A 20,516-nucleotide genomic window follows, 5' to 3' on the forward strand; every position below is an offset into this window, starting at 1 on the left:
GTGATCAAGGACAGGCCGAATTTTAAACAAATGGTCACAATCAGGGTGATCGCGTGGCAACGCTAAACTATTATCAACAAAATGCATCATCCGAAGAAGCAGCATATACCGATCACGACTTATGACTGCTGGAAATATAGCTGTTGCCATCAAGGGACTACTGGACCAATATGAAGTCATTGATGGCTTCCTTAGCAAGCCCATCAAAAAAGTTAATCCCAAAAACTTCTTCATCTCTTCAACATTTGTGGGAGTCCACCGGATTGCTCTAGCATAGGGCTTAAGGCTGGCACTGTTGGCCCTCAAAAATTGTTCAGCATACAAATTACTTTGATCAACAATCTCTTGCAAAAACACATCGTCAAAAAACGGAGAAAAATGTATTGGCAGAAAATTCTCAATATTCACTCTACACCCAGGAACACCAGTGAACTCTGGCAATGCCGGCTGCACCATGCCAGGGGGAACCCAGAGGCCATCCCTATCAACGGGGGGAGCAGCCACCCCAGCCTGCAGCTCAGAAGCCTCGTGCTGCTGTTCACCAACGGGAAGCCTAACAGCCACAGATACTTCTGGCTGCACAACACCAACAGAAGACATAGCATCCCCAGAGGGCTCTTCCTGCACTAGACCAACGGGAAGCCCAGCAGCCTGAGATGCTTCTTCCTGCACTACACCACCAGGAAACCAAGCAGGCCCAGATGCCTCTTGCCACTCTACACCAATGGGAAGCCTAACAGCCACAGATACTTCTGGCTGCACAACACCAACAGAAGACATAGCATCCCCAGAGGGCTCTTCCTGCACTACACCAACGGGAAGCCCAGCAGCCTGAGATGCTTCTTGCTGCACTACACCACCGGGAAACCAAGCAGGCCCAGAAGCCTCTTGCCGCTCTACACCAATTGGAAGCCTAACAGCCCCAGATGCCTCTTGCTGCACTACACCAGCAGGAAGACGAAAAGCACCAGATGCCTCTTTGCGCACCACAGCAATGTGAAGCCTTTTGGGTGCAGGTTCCAGCCCACATGCCTCTTGCCGACGTAAAAAGAAAGGAAACCTTGCACCCCTAGGCAGCAGCACAGGTGCCTCTTGGCCCACTACCGGCACCTCAATGTCCTCCTCTACCATAGGCCCTTCATCAGCACTAGAAGAAGATTCATCATCCGATGATGATGATTCCATGCAAAGAGAAAACTCACTGCCAGAATCTTCTGCCGCCACCTGGGAGTCCGAATCGGACTCACTCTCTGAACCATGGTCAGAGGAAGACTCAAAAAGCAAACCAAGAACCTGCTGAGCAGTAATCCTGCGACTAGCCATTATCCTTACAAAGCAAGAAGACTGCACACACAAATGAACAACAACCTACACTGTGCAAAGTAAGAAGTAAACAAGGTAAGGCTTTCACAAAAAGATAAATACAATCCAAAACAATTTCACTCTTACCAAATATTGCTACACTCACCAGCCCCTAATCTGTTGAGACACAGCAAAAAGAAATATCTCACTAGAAAGAAAAAAAGAAATGACAGATTAGAAAACAAAGTGCACATCAAACACTAATGCTGAAAAAGAAAAAGAAAACACAGAGCCACACAAACTGCTAGAAGTACAACCTTTTTCAAAAAGACAAACATCAAGGGAAAGTAGTACAAAATACATTCACTTACCAAGCACAAGCAACTACACAAGCTGCAAACAGACACGCAACCTACAACAATCCAAACAGCAAAAGCCTGGAACAAGACAAAAATAGAGAAGAAAAAAAAATTACTACCACATTTCACAAACAATATAACAATTAAAACAACACCACACAAATTTGCCCCCCAAATTTAAATTCGGCCAGATGGGCCATCAAATAGGGCTTAGACCAATTGGGATTAGATGAGGTTTAACATCAAGACACTGGTTAATTTTTTGCATTTTTTTTTCTGCCTGACCCCTTTGGTGCCAGTCAGTCTTTTGCTCCTACCAGTACCCCCATCACACAGGGGCAGTAAGGACATTCATACACCTTTTGTACGTGTGACACATACAACACATTTACAGCGCCAGCCGCCAGCGCCATTCAAGGGCCCATCACTTTCACACGCCCACATATCTGACACAGCAACTACAGAAAATGATGGACTGCGTAGAGTGTCACTCAACTAGCTGTGTGTGTAGTGACCAACAGAAAGTAACTACTCACACACCACCATCCAAGCACCAGACCATGCACACCGCCAGCCAAACACCACTCAGGGCACACCGACAGCCAAGTACCACTCCACGCACACCACCAGCCAAGCGCCACCCCACACACACCGCCAGCCAAGCGCCACCCCACACACACCGCCAGCCAAGCACCACTCCGTGCATAGATAGCCAAGTACCCCTCCACGCACACCGCCAGCCAAACACCACTCAGCGCACACCGACAGCCAAGTACCACTCCACACACACCGCCAGCCAAGCACCCCTCCACGCACACCGCAAGCCAAGCGCCACTCACCGCCAGCCAAGCACCGCTCCACGCACACCATCCAACCAAGTACCACTCCCCACACACCCCCAGCCAAACACCACTCGGTGCACAGACAACCAAGTACCACTCCACGCACACCACCAGCCAAGCGCCACTCCACACACACCGCCAGCCAAGCAGCACTCCACACACACCGCCAGCCAAGCAGAACTCCGTGCACAGACAGCAAAGTAGCACTCCACGCACACCACCAGCCAAGCGCCACTCCACACACACCACCAGCCAAGCAGCACTCCGTGCACATACCACTCCACACACACCACCAGCCAAGCGCCACTCCACACACACCGCCAGCCAAGCACCACTCCGTGCATAGATAGCCAAGTACCCCTCCACGCACACCGCCAGCCAAACACCACTCAGCGCACACCGACAGCCAAGTACCACTCCGCACACACCGGCAGCCAAGCACCACTCCACGCACACCGCAAGCCAAGCGCCACTCACCGCCAGCCAAGCACCGCTCCACGCACACCATCCAGCCAAGTACCACTCCCCACACACCGCCAGCCACACACCACTCCACACACACCACAAGCCAAGCGCCACTCCACACACACCGCCAGCCAAGCAGCACTCCGTGCACAGACAGCAAAGTAGCACTCCACGCACACCACCAGCCAAGCGCCACTCCACAAACACCACCAGCCAAGCACCACTCCGTGCACAGACAGCCAAGTACCACTCCACACACACCACCAGCCAAGTGCCACTCCACACACACCGCCAGCCAAGTGCCACTCCACACACACCGCCAGCCAAGCACCACTCCGTGCATACATAGCCAAGGGCACCTCCATGCACACCGCCAGCCAAACACCACTCAGCGCACACCGACAGCCAAGTACCACTCCACACACACCGCCAGCCAGGCACCGCTCCACGCACACCATCCAGCCAAGTATCACTCCCCACACACCGCCAGCCAAACACCACTCCGTGCACAGACAACCAAGTACCACTCCACACACACCGCCAGCCAAGCAGCACTCTGTGCACAGACAGCAAAGTAGCACTCCACACACACCACCAGCCAAGCGCCACTCCACACACACCGCCAGCCAAACACCACTCCGTGCATAGATAGCCAAGTACCCCTCCACGCACACCACCAGCCAAACACCACTCAGCGCACACCGACAGCCAAGTACCACTCCACACACACCGCCAGCCAAGCACCACTCCACGCACACCGCAATCCAAGCGCCACTCACCGCCAGCCAAGCACCGCTCCACGCACACCATCCAGCAAAGTACCACTCTACACACACCCCCAGCCAAACACTACTCCACACACACCACCAGCCAAACACAACTCTGTGCACAGACAACCAAGTACCACTCCATGCACACCATCCAGCCAAGCACCACTCCACACACACCGCCAGCAAAGCAGCACTCCGTGCACAGACAGCCAAGTACCACTGCACGCACACCATCCAGCCAAGCGCCACTCCACACACACCGCCAGCCAAACACCACTCCACGCACACTGCAAGCCAAGCACCACTCCACACACACCGCCAGCCAAGCACTACTCCTTGCCCAAGGGGTCTCTTCCTAGAAACTAAATTTAAATTCCCTGGTGCTAGTAGGCATTTTCTGCCCCCCCTGGGGGCAAAACGGCAAATAAAACGGGCCGATTTGCCCCCAGGGTGGACAGAAAAACAAAAACACAATCATGGCCACCTGGAAGCGACCCTTACCCAAGGGGTCGCTTCCCAAAACAAAGACATTGCCCCAACAAAAATCGCTGGTGCTAGTGGGAAATTTCTGCCCCCCCCCCGGGGGCAAAACGGACGAAAAACAGGCAGATTTGCCCCCAGGGGGGGGCAAAAAAACAAAAAGTTAAGTGTGAGGCCACCTGGAAGCGACCCTTGCCCAGGGGGTCGCTTCCTAAGAGCTAAAAAAAAAAATCCCTGGTGCTAGTGGGCATGTTCTGTCCCCCCTGGGGGCAAAACGGCAAAAAAAAACGGGCCGATTTGCCACCAGGGGGGACTGAAAAACATAAACAAAAAATATGGCCGCCATCTTGGCTCCAAAGAACAACCCTGGTGCTAGTGGGGAATTTCTGCCCACCCTGGGGGCAAAACGGCCGAAAAAACGGGCCGATTTGCCCCCGGGGGTGCAGAAAAACGAAAACATTATCAGAGCCCGCCTGGAAGCGACCCTTGCCCAAGGGGTCGCTTCCTATAATCTAAAATTACATCCCTGGTGCTAGTGGGGGCATTTCCGCTGCACAATCGCGGCGCTGTGTGCGATCGTGAGGCAGAAATGCCCTGCAAAGAGACATCAGGGGAGAGGAAAAACTCTTTCCTCTCCCCTGATGCCTCTTCGCTGCCCCAACCCCCCGCCAGACACTGAAAACCTACCTTTTCCCCAGACGCGCAGGAAGCAAATGGCTTCCCGAGTGCTGGGAATCCCTGATGATGTCAGCGCGCGCTGTGCGCGCTAACGTCATCAGGGATTCCCATGGGGGGGTGCGGGGGCGGCAGCAGAAGCTCTTCCGCTGCCGCCCCCAGCAAAACAACGAAGATCGGAGACCCTCGGGGGGAGCGCCAGCGCTTCCCCCGAGGGTGGGGCTGATGACGAGCTGGCCTTGTCATCAGCGCACGGCAGGTAAGCGCCATGACGAGCCCAGCCCGAAGGGGCTAAAGAGCCCCACCAGGAGCAGCTTCCTTGTTGCTCAGCCCATCCTCTCAACTGACACTTCACACAAAGCTATACCAGCATTCTATGATCTTACCACACATACCAACATTCCAAGAACATCCACACTGGCTGAGCAGCAAAGCAGAGTGGCATGAAAGGTGTATTACACTAAAGATCAATATATTACAGTTGTTGTCACTGAAACAAAGCTTCTATGTCCACGAGGCTCCTACGAACGTTTCTGCAGCGTGCCCCCTCCCTCCGCGCCAGGGCACAAGTCCTAAAAAAAGAAGTGGGGGGACTCTCCAAGGTAGGCGTGGTCTCAGGAAGTGACATCACGGCAGGAAGTGACATCACGGCAGGAAACGACATCACGGCAGGAAGTGATATCACAGCAGGAAGTGACATCACATGTAAGGCAGATGTATCATTTGCATATATTGCAAGATTTAACAATTGAAGCTGCTTGGTCCTTAAGCCTGTGACTTAAGGTCCCTGTATGGAGGAATTAGCAGCCCAAATGTGGATGAAGTTTGGCGTACAACTACATTAGTCAAGCCATTAAGTGCTGTAAGTGAGGCATACTAAAAATTGGGACCGTGAACAAAAGTAGAATTAGTGTGTTGAAAAAAGCAGAGGAAAAGCACATACTAGAAACTACAATAGTGATTATCAAAACTATAAAATCTATTACGCTACCTAGAACATGACATTTACATTTATTAAGTATAATACACTGTGACCATGAGAGAAAAAAATGCAAGGTGCACACTTATAGTTAAAGCCTGATACTCTGTACATCTGTTATTTCAGACATTATGGGGCATGTTATATTGCCACAGAATGTCTGGCCATGGAAAATGTGAGACAGCTTATATCATTGTAAGCTATCAATTAAAAAACGACCATGCATCTGCATATCTTTTATTGTGCTGGGCTGTAGGATCGACCTTTCTAGATTGATTATCATCTGCATGACAATGAGCAATCAACCACCTGTTCACATATGGCACTGGATTCCAAAGAGGAAGAGGAGGGCGACCCATGAGGTTTATGAACATTAATGATGAAAGGCGTCCGATACCAAGGCAGTTTCGTATGGGTGACATTACCAAGTTCATTGTGCTGAAACCCTTTCACAGTCACTTGAACTCACAGGAAGTGTGTTTATTGCCTTCAAAACAGGTTGCACTTGCTCTGGAATGTCATTACCACCATTATCAATATAGTCTCTGAAGCCTTCAGATACCCCTTTGTAATTAAGACAGAATCTCCTGCACAGGTTTTGTAGTTTCTCCTCACCTTCAAACCATGGGCTCTCAATGTCATATGGCCACTTCTGTGGGTTGAGAACATCTATCTCTGATGTAAGAGCTAAAAATTCATCTGTCCGAGATGATGTGGCCGACCTATTGCTTGCAGACTGCGCATACAACCTAGAGCGCAAGTTATCTGCCAGATTTTTATAAAACTGGGGAAGGTTTATTTTGACCTGCCCACGTGAGTCCTCACAGCTGATTGCCACTCCTCTAAATAAGCCGCTCTCAATAGCTTTTTCAGCCTCCTTCCTGTGTGTCCCTGGAAACTCCTTAAGCTTTTCAATCGCCCTTACTGAATGATTGATGAGCTGGTATGCTCGTGGCAGAGTTACTTCATCCCTTTGAAGTGCTTCCGACAGTGTTCCAATCTCATGAACCGCATCTGCAACACCAGCTAGATTGAGCACAAAATCGGAAGATGTCAGAATTCTATTCAGCCCGCTGAAAGTAGACCGGTGTTTGGCATCACGAGAAGTACATAAGCTGGCCTGAACAAAATGCTGGTGAAAGGCTGGGTATGACTCCCACACTGCTGGTATTGCCCTTTTGCTAGAAGCGATCAACCGGATTGAAAATACTCGCCCAATTTTCAGAATTGCAATCTCTAGCTCTTTTGCACATGCAGAAACATCCCGCTGATTTTTGGGAGACTGGTGGTACACAGCATACAGTTTTTCAAAAAATGATGCAAGGTGCTTAAGGCCTGGCACTGTATCAACCGTGTCCGCTACACTGAGCTCAAGCCGGTGGCATAGACAGTGCCATTTTACAAGTCGAGGGTCTTTACAACATAGCCTCTCCAAAACACCAGAATTTCTCCCAAGCATTACACTGGCACCATCACTGCACACCCCTATCCAATTGTCAGCAAGGAACGTGTTGCAAAACCCATGTTTTTCCAGACATTTCAAGAGTGAGGACTCTATGCACTCTGCATCGCCCCTAGGCAACTCAAGCAAGTCAAGGAAAAAGGTTAGGGGCTCTTTTCCATTGAATGCAGCACGAACATAAATAATTAAAACAGTCAATGAAGAATGGGTTTTCGACTCATCAATATAAACAGATATTTTTGGAGCCTGTTCAACAATGCCTATGCAAAGCTTTCTCCGCATTTCCTCAGCAATGCAACCAGTTATGTGTGCTGCAGTGAATTCGCTGTGTAGAATCAAGCCCATATCTGACTGATTAGCAACCTGCAAAGCTACTAGACCTGGAAAGTCTGAAAAGGGGCGAATATTTTTTGTACAAAAGTAAAGAGTGCGAAACACCTTAACCGTTGAAGCATGATAATGCCTCTGCTGCTCCAGGAACGTTGACGGCAGTACCTCCTTCTTGGATGCATCTTGGATAGCACATGCATTACAATGTGCTTCAGAAAGTTTATGCCTATGTATTTTTTTCCGCAGTGAGCCTAACTGGCTAGCTTTTGTTGGGCCAGATGCAGCAATGCTACCAGTGACCCATTCTCTTGACAAACCCACACCCTGTGATGCTCCAAGTAGCTTAACCTCACTGCATATGTTGCAGCTAAGGCGGCCATTTGCACAACTTAGCCATGTATACTTTTCTTTCAATTGAGCCCACTGATTGTGGTCCCAACACTCTGGCAAGCTGGTATCCCTTTCAAAAGTGGCGCCCACATCCCGGATCTTTGTTGAAGAGTCATCCAGTGGAGAAGGTGGAATTGATCCTTGGCTTGACATCAATTTCTCCGAATCTTGTGCAGGTACATCTTTCAAGCACGCACCAGGCTGTACTAGGCTACTTTCCGAATCAAACCGCGATCTCTTATTCGCATTCGCAAAGAAATCCATGATGCTGGATTTGCATTTGCTTATTTCTGTAGAAAGCAGAAAGCATTGGGTCAGTTTTATATTTTGCATTTGTCACTCATATTCATTGATGGTTGGCGAGGAGAAAAAATTGAAAAATTGCTTGGCAAAAATATTTTCCGTATTACTTTTGGCACCAAGCTAAATGTTTGTGGCCCAATGAGCCACCCATCCCGGTTTGTGGTGGTATTATAATAAAAAAAAGAGAAAGTCACAAAATGCCCTTTTAAAAAAGAAAAATTCCCTCAATTCGCAATTGATGATCTTCGATTTTACCGGTGTGATATTGCTCATTTCGTTTCCGATGTCATGTATGAACATTGCATTAAAAAAGATTTGTGGTCATAAATGAACAAAACATTTTCTGCCAAGGAGTATTGGCGCTTTTTACCTCTCTTGGCTACCACTGTTGCAGCATCCGTGTTTGGGGTAGAAGGTAAAGTTTGAGGTCTGGCAGCAGCTGGCTGGGTGAATTCCTGGTGATCTGTGTTGTGTCCTGGGTGAGCATGGGACCCAACTCGGCCCTGTTGTGCTGCAGGATGAACCATTGCAGGTGTGAGCAGGACAAATTCAAGGCAGGGAGATCTTTTAAATAGGATGGCTCCCAAGATACTGTAAGCTGTAGTGTAAAAAAGATTCCACATTAGGCAACTGTCAAAATTTTCATAGTTGAAGGAATGGTGAGTCACCACCAGTCATTCCTTACAAACGATTCTGAGGCATTCCATAGATGTCCATCAATCTTGGGCACCCACATTTTTATATTTGAAGAGGTTAAAGTGCTTTTGGATGTTGGCGGCACAGCAGTTTGCCTTTAATGAATGCATGGAGACCTTTCAAAAGTGATCATTTTTAACCCTAAACTTAGAAACATCCATGCTTCCTTGCCCGAACGACAAGCACAAAATAAAAATTGAGAAATACAGATAAAATGGGCACAAGAAAATACAGCCATCGTTAATCTGAAAAATCATTGAGAAAGCAGTGTGCACCAACTTTTTACTTTCAAGCAGCCCGGGACAATTCCTGCCACTTCTTTGAAATGCAATAGGTCTCAGATTTGCGAGAGTTTAAGCTATTGGCATTGTAAATGACAATGTTATTTCTCTGTTTTGATAAGTAACACACAAATAAAATTCATTGTCATTTAAAAAGGTCTGCCTACTTGGGGCGGATTTGCTGAGGCAGACCACTCTCAGTGTCTGCCATGCCTGGCAGGAAAAATTAACACTGCCCACCACTTGTAGGGGAAAATCTCCCTGTGGGTAGGAGACATTTTTATTTTTCAGAAACAAACCCCTACTATGGTAAGATGGCTAGTGTACAAGACTGAAAGCCTTAAACAAAATGTGCTGTGGTCCCGGATGGCAGTGTAGCCTTAATTGAGCGAAGGTGACATGAACACATTTTCAAAACGCTACAGGAAAGTTTGACTGCAAGATTTTGTATACATTACAGGTTCCCTCGACAATGACTATTACACACAGTAGGGCTCCATATTCACGTTATTCTATCGATGAGTGTTATGTTATCTCCACACCTATTGGAAACTAGAGACTCTGTATTAAATAGTTTTGTCCCAGCTGCCTCTCTCTAGCTGTGGCTAGATTTATTTATTTTATTTATAAAGTTTTATATAGCAGGAACTTGATCCCGAAGGATATCGGAGCGCTTTACAATTTGCAGCAAAGGTAACAAATCAGAACATTAGTCTAACATTGGGAATCTTGGCTGAAGACAATGAAGCTGCCAGGGCATTAACTTGGGTCAATGCCTGAATTTTACATATATTAACTGGCCATTGTATTTATTTTAGCAGATTTATTTCTATTTATTTTAGGAAATGTATTTAGTTTTGGTATATTTTAGTTTGACTTATTTGCCTTCATTTACTTCAGTACAACAAAAAATAAACATTGCTTTACTTTGTATTAATACTGTTTATTTTTGTGATAGTTCCCAAAAAAAGGGCCGATTATGACTCATGCGGGAACAAGACATTAGTATTCTCTCAACCCGGAAGCACCAATAACACAGGTACTGGAACTTCCGGTGTGGGAGGGGTGAGGGGGGAGGGGGAGTACTGGGCAATTTACAAATGAGAATCGGCAATGGTGAGCTGGAACCTGTGTTTCCTCAGGCCCTTTGTTATAGACCTTTGTCTGCTGGAGATTCGAGCAGCAGGCATTGAGCTACTGATAGATTCACCTTTACAGTCATCAGCACATCTGCTATGAGCCTAAGCAATTAGTTCCCAAGGCAGGAATGGAATCTAGTTGAAATGGAATTTACATGAAGCAAGTCTCACGTACGGGGTGTTGCTTTTCAAACTTTGGTAGAACCAGAAGACGGTTGTCACGTCTGAGAAGACAGTTTTTTACCACTTCGATAAAGACTCCTTGTTCTAATGCCAAGTTTATCCCTAAAAAGTTGCTAAGATGGTGCACATGTAAAGTGGCTAAGACATCTTCAGAGCTAGAGGGAGTGAAACCCACCCACCTGCAGTCAATTGAACCCATTTGACATTTTACACACACAACCTTGATATATTACTATGGGGGGCCCGAGTATTGAAAAGATGGAGCAAGAACTGCAAGCTCCCCTGCAAATTACACACCACATGCCTCCAGTATTCCTCTCTTGGGGGCCTGCTGTAAAATCTTGTTTATTTTGTGGAAACAAACTTTGGAAAGGGCATTTAGTGATTAATTTGTGAGGAACAGGCAATTCTACAGTACGCTTTAGCAGCACTTTCAGGATCACCTGGTAGGAACAAGTGACTTTAAATGTTTCTGGTTGGAGTTTCCAAATTTCTCAGTCCTATTTCTTTACGTGGACAAGTAAGTCACAAAACATTTGTGTGTATTAGTTGGACCCACGGCGTTGACCAAGGAAGGGCCACAACGAGCCAGTTCACATCGAGAAGTTGATCGACTTCTCAATAACCCCAGTTATGAGTAGGCCATCAAACATTCATGTAGTTGTAGTCTTATTACAACCTTTGTTCTAAACTGATATTATCTGACGAACATCGAGTGCCCATGGCCTTGCGCTGCCCTGGAGAACAACAGATTTAGTTGCTCACATATCTCGTAAATGAAACAGAAAAGAACAACCAAGAATGTTAAAGAAACAGACTGCCCCTTCCATCCTAGTAACAAAAATAAAACATGGCAGTAACAGCAAACGACCATGGCAACCGCAACACTGCATGATCACTAGCAATGCGAATGCGACAGTTCAGAGTTGTGGACGTCAATAAGGATGTTTAATTGAAGCTAAGTTTCAGTATATGCACGAAGTCGAATTATGGCAACAATTTCACAGGAAACCGTACGGAAAGCATTGCAACAAACCCAAAGCACCAAGGCGGTAATGCAGTTTATCCAGGCGAGGCCGGGATAGGGCAGCAGACGAGGCCGGGATAGGGCAGCAGGCGAGGCCGGGATAGGGCAGCAGGCGAGACCGGGATAGGGCAGCAGGCGAGACCGGGATAGGGCAGCAGGCGAGACCGGGATAGGGCAGCAGGCGAGACCGGGATAGGGCAGCAGGCGAGACCGGGATAGGGCAGCAGGCGAGACCGGGATAGGGCAGCAGGCGAGACCGGGATAGGGCAGCAGGCGAGACCGGGATAGGGCAGCAGGCGAGACCGGGATAGGGCAGCAGGCGAGACCGGGATAGGGCAGCAGGCGAGACCGGGATAGGGCAGCAGGCGAGACCGGGATAGGGCAGCAGGCGAGACCGGGATAGGGCAGCAGGCGAGACCGGGATAGGGCAGCAGGCGAGACCGGGATAGGGCAGCAGGCGAGACCGGGATAGGGCAGCAGGCGAGACCGGGCGGGGGCAGCAGGCGAGGCCGGGCGGGGGCAGCAGGCGAGGCCGGGAAGTCTGGTGCAGGAAGCGGATGCAGGTCAGGCAGCAGGCAAGGAGGACAGTCGCAGCCGAGTCAAGGGGGTCACTCGCTCCGAAAAAGTAAAGGAGCTAATTGCAGGAAAGCCCGAAAAATAAAGGGCATGTTGCAGGTGGGCGGGACTGCCTAGTTGCAGACCCACCCATTCATTGGTTGAGGTCGGAACTTGGCGTCTATTGGGTACCCTGGCAACGGTGCACCTGGTAGGTGCAGGGTCGTGGTGACCGGCGTGCTTGGTAACTTCCGGATTCAGCCAGCCACTCGCCCACCCGGAAATGCTTTGTTTACTTTGTGCGCGCCGCGCTCCCATTTTGTAATGGTGGACACGGTTTTGATTTATACGGGTGGACGGCGTCCACCTTGAAAAACCCTCGGAAATAAGTGGGGGGATGCCGTCCACCCGCGTGGTACCCCGACTCGTGCCCCTGCAGTCCGCGCCCCTACCAGCATGGACTCCAGCGCCGAGCCGCTGAGAGACCAGAGCCCCCACCAGCAGGGCACAGAGGAGAAAAGAACAGAGGAAACGGTCCCGGTCTTGAGGCTGTCACTGCTTGAAATTCCTTGCACCTGTCACTCTGCATCAGAAGACACCTGCAGACGTGAGATGACTGAAATATACAACAAAAAGGTACAGTGCACAAACCACAAAACGCTATTAATTGCAATTGCCTTGCCCCGAACAAACCACAGTGCGAAGGCCTGTCCCCATAGACAGGAGAGGTGATAGAAAAGGAAAACATGTCAGGCACCTCGCAGCTGTTCGTGCGCAGCTTGGCCCCGGACAAGCCAGGGAGCGCAGGTCGACAGAGCTGAAGGAATCCCAACCAGCCCTAGATAAAACCAAGCACCATTGTACTTGATCTTAGCCAAAACATCGAGAAGCGATAACCAGAATGGTGCCAGAATTAACGTCTCCTGAAGCAATCTACCTGGCTGACTCGGAACGGGGTCTTCCCTCGCAGCGTCAATTGCAGCCCTTTCGCCTCTTTTTCTGATTCCTAGAAAGAGCTCAGCATGTGTCAATGGAAAGGAGGCCTTGGCCTCAGTCCTTCTCCTGGCTCCCAGAGTCCTCCTCAGCTGTCGCCTCGTTAGGAGTCACTTAGCATACCCACGTTGTCCTCTTTCTACTATTAGCATGCCCCGCCCCTTCCTGTGCACTGCCTTCAGTCGGCTGTCAGGAAAGCCTGCAGCCAGGGGCTGCTGGGAATCGCGCAATAAACAGACCACGCAGTGTCAGCGTAAAAGGCCATTTTATTAGACCAGGCTGCGTAATCTGTACATAACAATAAACATAAACAGGTAATAACATCAAACCCCCACTCACACTCCCCTCTCATTCGTTTCACTTGTTTCACCTCATCACAAACCCCTAGAAGCTCCATACCATACTTTATTCCTGCCCCTCAATCACTTGTCATCCAGCCCACTCCTTGCGTCCTTCCGGTCATGCCTCTATCGCGCAATAAACAGACCACGCAGTGTCAGCGTAAAAGGCCATTTTATTAGACCAGGCTGCGTAATCTGTACATAACAATAAACATAAACAGGTAATAACATCAAACCCCCACTCACACTCCCCTCTCATTCGTTTCACTTGTTTCACCTCATCACAAACCCCTAGAAGCTCCATACCATACTTTATTCCTGCCCCTCAATCACTTGTCATCCAGCCCACTCCTTGCGTCCTTCCGGTCATGCCTCTATCCGCCATTCGAACTCCCCCCCCCCCCCCCCCCCCCCAAGGGATGGGTGTGCCCGCTCTTGACCCCCCTGTCCCTTCAACATGCCGCCAACCAGGGAACCCCCTGTAGGGCGGTTCCCTGCCCCACCCCCCCCCCCTCTCAGGTCCGTCCGCCCGCATCAAGCACACTCGCACTCACTCCCTGCGACACCAGATAGCCTCATTCCATAACTTGCTCACCACATCTCTCATCTCCATCATGTAATAAGCATTGCCCAGCTGTGACAAGTGTACTCCGTCGTCCCTAAAAACTAAAGGTTCCTCGAGTCGAATCCCCCCATGTGCAATCACTTTGATGTCCTTGTCACCACAGTAAAGTCTCATTGCCCTGTTGAGCTTTCTTCGTGCCTTTTCGATCGCCCCATGCTTTATAGCCCCTCTCCACACTTTCCTGGTGACCAACTCTGTCCAGGCAATGCAGGTCCCTGCAAGCCTAGCTTTCAACACCTCCAGGTCCCGTTGCATAAGCTGTAAAAGCGCCAATCCGGACAGCTGCACCAGGTAATTTTCCCCCAGATGTATTATCAACATACAGGGCATCCCCTCTGTGGGATCATCTTCGCGAGCCAGGGCAGTAGTGCCCCCCATCGCATGACACATTTGCCCCACCATTGTACCTCTAGCAAGTGTCCTCTCAGTCCCAGGTTACGGCCGTAAACCTGTTGCTCCGCATATTTGGATGCCCAATGCACGAAGGAGTGCCCAACAATCTATGTCACCGGCTTACTGCCCTGTACACCCATGTGACCTACGAAGAAAAAGATGTTAGAAACAAGAAAAGCAACCATGAATCAACCAACAGCCTACTTGGGACCATCTCATTTCCTTACATACCTCTCACAACAGCGTGACTTCCACCGCCCAATCCTCCTAATCCTATCCCAGGACCACCCCAACCTGGCCGCAGCTGTCGCAGCCCCAATCCTGAAGGAGTGAGTCCCGAAACCAGACTCATCCAGCCCCAACAGGCGCAAAGCCTTGCGCAACACAGCCAACAACTGTCCCGCCATCAGTCTCGCGCCCGATGCATGACAGAAAATTTCCCCACACTCACCGTCCCCAGGAAAGTCCGCCTTTCAACCACCGGGCATACTCCTCCACCCTCCGTCTCATTCAGCCACACCCACTTACCCCTGCCCAACTGATCAGTCTTCCAGCACCGCAACCAAATACCCAAACGACCACCATCCACTCAAATCTTCTCGAACAACCTGCCAGCCATGCTCCTTGTACCCAGCAACTCAGACACCCTGAAAGCCTTGAAAAACCTCCACACCATACACAATCGAAAAAGGCTAACCTCCACTGGGTCATAACAACATTCCGGCAACACCCCAACCAGCCAGACCAACAACTCAAAAGTAAACGCTTCCCGCAGCCTCCCTCCCCCCACTCCTGCATTCCCTGCCCCAACCCCGCAACATCCTGCTCATGATCACATTTTTGGACGGATCAAAACCCAGAAACAAGACACAGTAAAAGGATATCCCGGCCAAATTGCCAGAGATCGTGGCCGCAGTCAAACCCCTATCAATACAGTCCAGCACAAACCGTCTCAGCCCTTGCTCAACCTCAGACTCAACCACCATGACGCAATCCGGATTCCAACCCATGAAAGCACTGAATTCAGACCATGCCAGACGATACGTCCGTCTCGTGGTGTCTGCTACAGAGCCCTCCACCAGGCCAATCATCCTCACTCTCCCCAAGGCCCAGATGCCGGCCGGCAGCTCGTTCTTGCAAGTATCCGCTCCCGAGGCCAGGTGCCGAAACCGCTGCCACTGCGAACGAGACAAAGCATCCGCAATATCATTATTCGCCTCAGGGACATGCTTCGCTCGAAACACCACTTTCAACCGCAAACATGCCTGCATGAACCTCCGCAACAGCCGCAGCACTCTCAGGTCCCTTGCCCTCTGATGATTCACCAGGTCCACCACCGTCATGTTGTCCACATGGAAGAGCACCGACCTGTTCCGAAATTCCTCCCCCCACACTTCCAGTGCCACCAGCAAAGGGAAGAATTCCAAGAAAGCAAGGCTCCTCCCTTATTTGAGCCAGGAAGCCGGCCAGCTCTCCGCACACCACCTGCCGTCCCAGAAAACACCAAACCCCGCCGACCCAGCCGCGTCAGAGTAAAGTTGGCAATGCCAGACCGCCCTCTCCTCATCAAAGTCCAGGGACACACCGTTAAAGTTTTGCAAGAATGTCATCCAGGTCCTCAAATCTGCCCTCACACCCATGGAAATCCTGACTCTGTGATGTGGAAGCACTGCCCCCGACATGGCCATGCCGAGCCGCCTACAGAACGTCCGCCCTGCACGCACCACCCGACACGCAAAGTTAAGGAAACCCAGAAGTCTCTGAACCGCACGCAAAGGAATCCGCTTCTCCCCAACCGCCCAGTCCAGACATGCCAGTATCTCCGACACCTTGGCCGCAGGGGGGCGCGCCAGCCACTGCACCGAGTCCAGTTCGATCCCCAAGAACGTGAGGCAACAGCTGGGACCAGCCGTCTTGTCCGGTGCCAGAGGCACACCAAACTGAAGGGCCATCTCCTGAAATCGCGACAGGGCCCTGCTGCAATCCCCGGAACCTGCCCTCCCCAGGAAGAAGAAATCATCCAAGTAATGAGTGACCTCACGGCACCCACTGACTCGCCCCATGACCCACTGCAGGAAAGTGCTGAATAGCTCGAAAAGAGACCAGGAGATGGCACATCCCTTGGGCAAAACTTTGTCCACGTAGATGGCCCCCCAAACTGCATTCCTAAGAGCGAAAAATCCGCCGGATGAATAGGCAGTAAACGGAAGGCTGACTTGATGTCGCATGTCGCCAATTCAGCCCCCCGCCCCACACACCCTCATCAGACGGATCGCATCGTCCACCGACGCATAGAGCACTCTAGAATCCTCCTCTGCAATAAAGTCGTTCACAGACTGGCCCTCTGGCCATGACAGGTAGTGAATCATCCTGAACTCACCCTCCTCTTTCTTTGGCACCACCCCCAATGGAGAGATGATCAGGTCCGCCAAAGGCCAGTCAGTAAACGGGCCAGCTACCCTTCCTTCCTCAACCTCCTTCTTCAATTTCGCAGCCACCACACTAGGCAATTCCTTAGCAGATCTCAAGTTGTCGGCCCACCGGCACTCCCTAGGACCCTGGTAGCCCACTCTAAAACCCTCTGGGAAGCCCCAGAACAGCCGCGCCGCTGCCTCCTGATCCGGGTAGCACGAGAGCCAGGGGGCCATCGCCTCCATCCTAACCGGTGTAGGCGCCCTTCTGTCCAGGGTGGCCCGACCTCTGGCGTTCCTCCACTGTTCGGAGGGTGTAGCGAGGGTGAGGCACTGAGTAAGGGCATGTTTCCCGCCGCATTTCGAGCACTCATGCTTGAACATAGAGGGATATCTGGAACAATACCCCTTATTGTAGCTCCAACAGGCCCCTGTGGCGTATCCCCCTGGCTTGGACTGTTGACCCGAGACGATGGTGTTGGGCACTGTTCCACCCCCCGCGGCGCCTTGGGCGGGACGCGGCGGAAAAGACCGATACAGAACCAGCAAGCCGCTGGCCGTTTGTGTGGACGTAGTGGAGTGCGTGGACGACATCCACTGCACCCAGAGTTCCTGATCAACTTCCCCCCAACTCTTCTCGGGATTCGCAAAGACCCTAGCTCTAAACTCCTCATCATAGCTCAGCCAGGCAATACCCCCGAACTGCATCTGAGCCTTGCTAATGATGTCCATGTATTTGAAAAGCGCAATCCTCCTGTCCAAATACTTCTCGCAATAAATACTGGCATGAATCAAGAACGCTGACGCCCAGTTTTCCATCGTCACTGACACCCTAGGGCGCCTCGTCAGCTCCCACTCCTCCTCCTTGGACACCTCCTTTGCCTGTACCTCCCTGTGCAATAGTTTAAAGACTTCCACAAATTCATGCCTCCAAATCCGTGCCCTTAGTTTCTCTGAGAGATGCAAACCCAATGGCATAGCCAGACCCATATTCGGCAGTTTCTTCGGCACCTTTACTCCTTCCTCCTCTTTACCCTCCCCTTTGTCCGTCTGCACCCCCAACGTCACCGACTTACCGTCCACCTTCTCACCATCCTCAGGTGGACTGCCCGATGGCTTCTCCACCTCCCGCACCGAACCATCGCCCACTCCCACTGACCTGCAAGTCCTCTAATGTCCCTCCCCCCCGTGGACCATCATCCCAGGCTGCCCACCAGGATCCCTCACCTGTGAGTGCCGTGTTCCGTTCCCTGGGCCTTCCTCTGTGCACCGCCACCTGGACCGCCGCTGTCCCGGCCTTGGTCTTTGTCACTGTCGGGACATGCAAAACACCAATGTCGCCGTTGTCCGCAGCGCCCCCTAAGCCTGCAGCGTCATCCCGCACCTCCCCTTCTTCAAGCTCATCACTCTCCGCTCCGTAATCCAATTCAAGCACCGGTTCCAGATCCACCCGCGCATTCTCCACCTCTTTCACCGCTCTCTTCACACCTTTCTGCACGCCCCCATGCGCACGCATGCCAGTCTCCACACGCGCCACCGGAGCCCGAGCCCTCAGAGGAGGGACAGCCGCCGAAGACTGCCCTGCTGCTTCTGTACTGCGTCTTGGAGCCGTCTTGCGCCCCGCCAGGCACCCCCAGGCTCTGCCGACAGCCGCCAGCTTGGATCCCCTCCCACCCCCTCAGGTCGCTCCAGCCTGAGTGGGCCCCAGAACCATTGGGCCTCAAAGCCGTCCTGGACGTCCCTACGCCGGCCATAACTCTCCTGGTGGACCCCTCCTCTGCCTTCTTGGCCCTGACCCTCCTCTGCGCCTCTTCGAACTCAGCCTCCAGTTCCTCCTCGGAGGTTGGAGTAGGAGGCCCCTCAATTTCGGCCCCCCACACTGCACCCACTCTGGCCCTGGTCTCCTCGGCCCACCTGACCTCCCGGATTTGATCCAGAATCCTCTGCTCCCTGTTCCTATCTTCCCAGGACATGGCGCCCCAGATATGCGGGGGTGGGGGCGGGCAGTAGCCCACCAAACCCACCCCGGGCGGGAAACAACCCCCTAGGGCAGGACCCGGCTATCCCAACACCCAGAAAACCAGGCCCAGGGAACACCCCCTCCTCTACCTGCCTCCCGGCCGACTCCCGTCCCGCAGGGGCAGTGGTGGGCGCCCTGGAACTAGTGGACAGGTCGATGGGGCCATCATCCCTTTGCCCCGCGACCCTAGACCCTGTGCCAACCACAAGGACAGATCCTCCGCTTGATCCCCCTCCTCACAGGCCTGAATCGCCCCCTCCGCCCCAGAAAGGTCACCAGCCGGAGCAGGAAACAGAGTGCCTGGCCCTGCCCCCTCCCCCACCTCTACCTTCTCTTGGGCCATATTAGACAGCTCAACAAGGGGCCTTCCCAGAAGCCCCGGGCAAAAACTGGAGCGGGGGGAAGACTCGCGGGGGCAGTCTCTTGCGTTTCCCGCCCCGCGCCGCGTCCCTCGGGGCTCCGCCCCCCATCGCCCAGTCGCCGGTACCTGTTCTGCCTCCTCATCCTAATGACACGCAACGACCGCCGCCGCGACCCTCGCCGAGGCCGTGCGGGGTCCTGGTGCACCCAACCCATGACTGCCCCAGCACACCTGGCTGCAGGAGATCATCTCTCCCCGCGCGCTAGCAGCAACAGGGCCGCCCGCACCTCCTCCGTCGTAACCTCCGGCATCGCCTTTTCACACCCGACCATCGTGAGCACTGTCCCCGCTACCGTCAGGCAGCCACGCGAAGCTAGCAGGTTTGAATTAATCACCCCCGGCCTACACTAACACACTGACCCTAAACTGAGCAACTCTCACTTTCTTTTCTCCCTCCCGATGGTGCCAGGCGCAGGAAGAGGAAGTTCCCGTCCTCCCCCGCGCCTATATACCCACCCCCTAACTGCTCCCCTTCCTGTCCTATCCCGCGCGAATGACCCCGGGGGAAGACTAGTCTGCGACCTTGCTTCCCCCGGGGCCCGGCATCGGGCCAGGATGCCCCGGAAGGCTTGGCCGTTTGTGGATGGGCGGGGGGGCAGAGAAGAAAATGGACTCTGTAACTTCCTTCTAGCTCAGAGAAGCCAAGGACAGTGTCCACTTCTCTGCCTCCCTCCTGCCCGCCTTTCCTCTCTCCCTCCCTCCCTTTCTTTCCGTCCATCTCTACCTCGATCTCGATCCCACTGACTTGCTGGCAAACGTCCTCCATTGTTCCCAAGTGAAATGGATCCAAAATCGACTGAAATTATGTTGCTGGAAAAGCACTGTTTCTTTCATTTTTCTCTTTCAAAGTGCAGAGTCTGGATGGAGAAGGGCGAGAAAAACAAACAAGAAAACGGGAAAAATTAATAAATATATAAAGCACGGTACGTTGGCCGCAAAGCGGTAAATTAATTAAAGCAAGACACAGTGACCAGGTAGGTTTTATTCTCACGCAAACACAGTAGTGCCACTTGGCAGGGTTTGATAGCGAAGCACTACTTTTGTATTCACGTCTATTTTTCGACAGCATTGTGT

Source organism: Lissotriton vulgaris, chromosome 6 (assembly GCF_964263255.1).
Source record: "Lissotriton vulgaris chromosome 6, aLisVul1.2, whole genome shotgun sequence".
NCBI lineage: Eukaryota > Metazoa > Chordata > Amphibia > Caudata > Salamandridae > Lissotriton > Lissotriton vulgaris.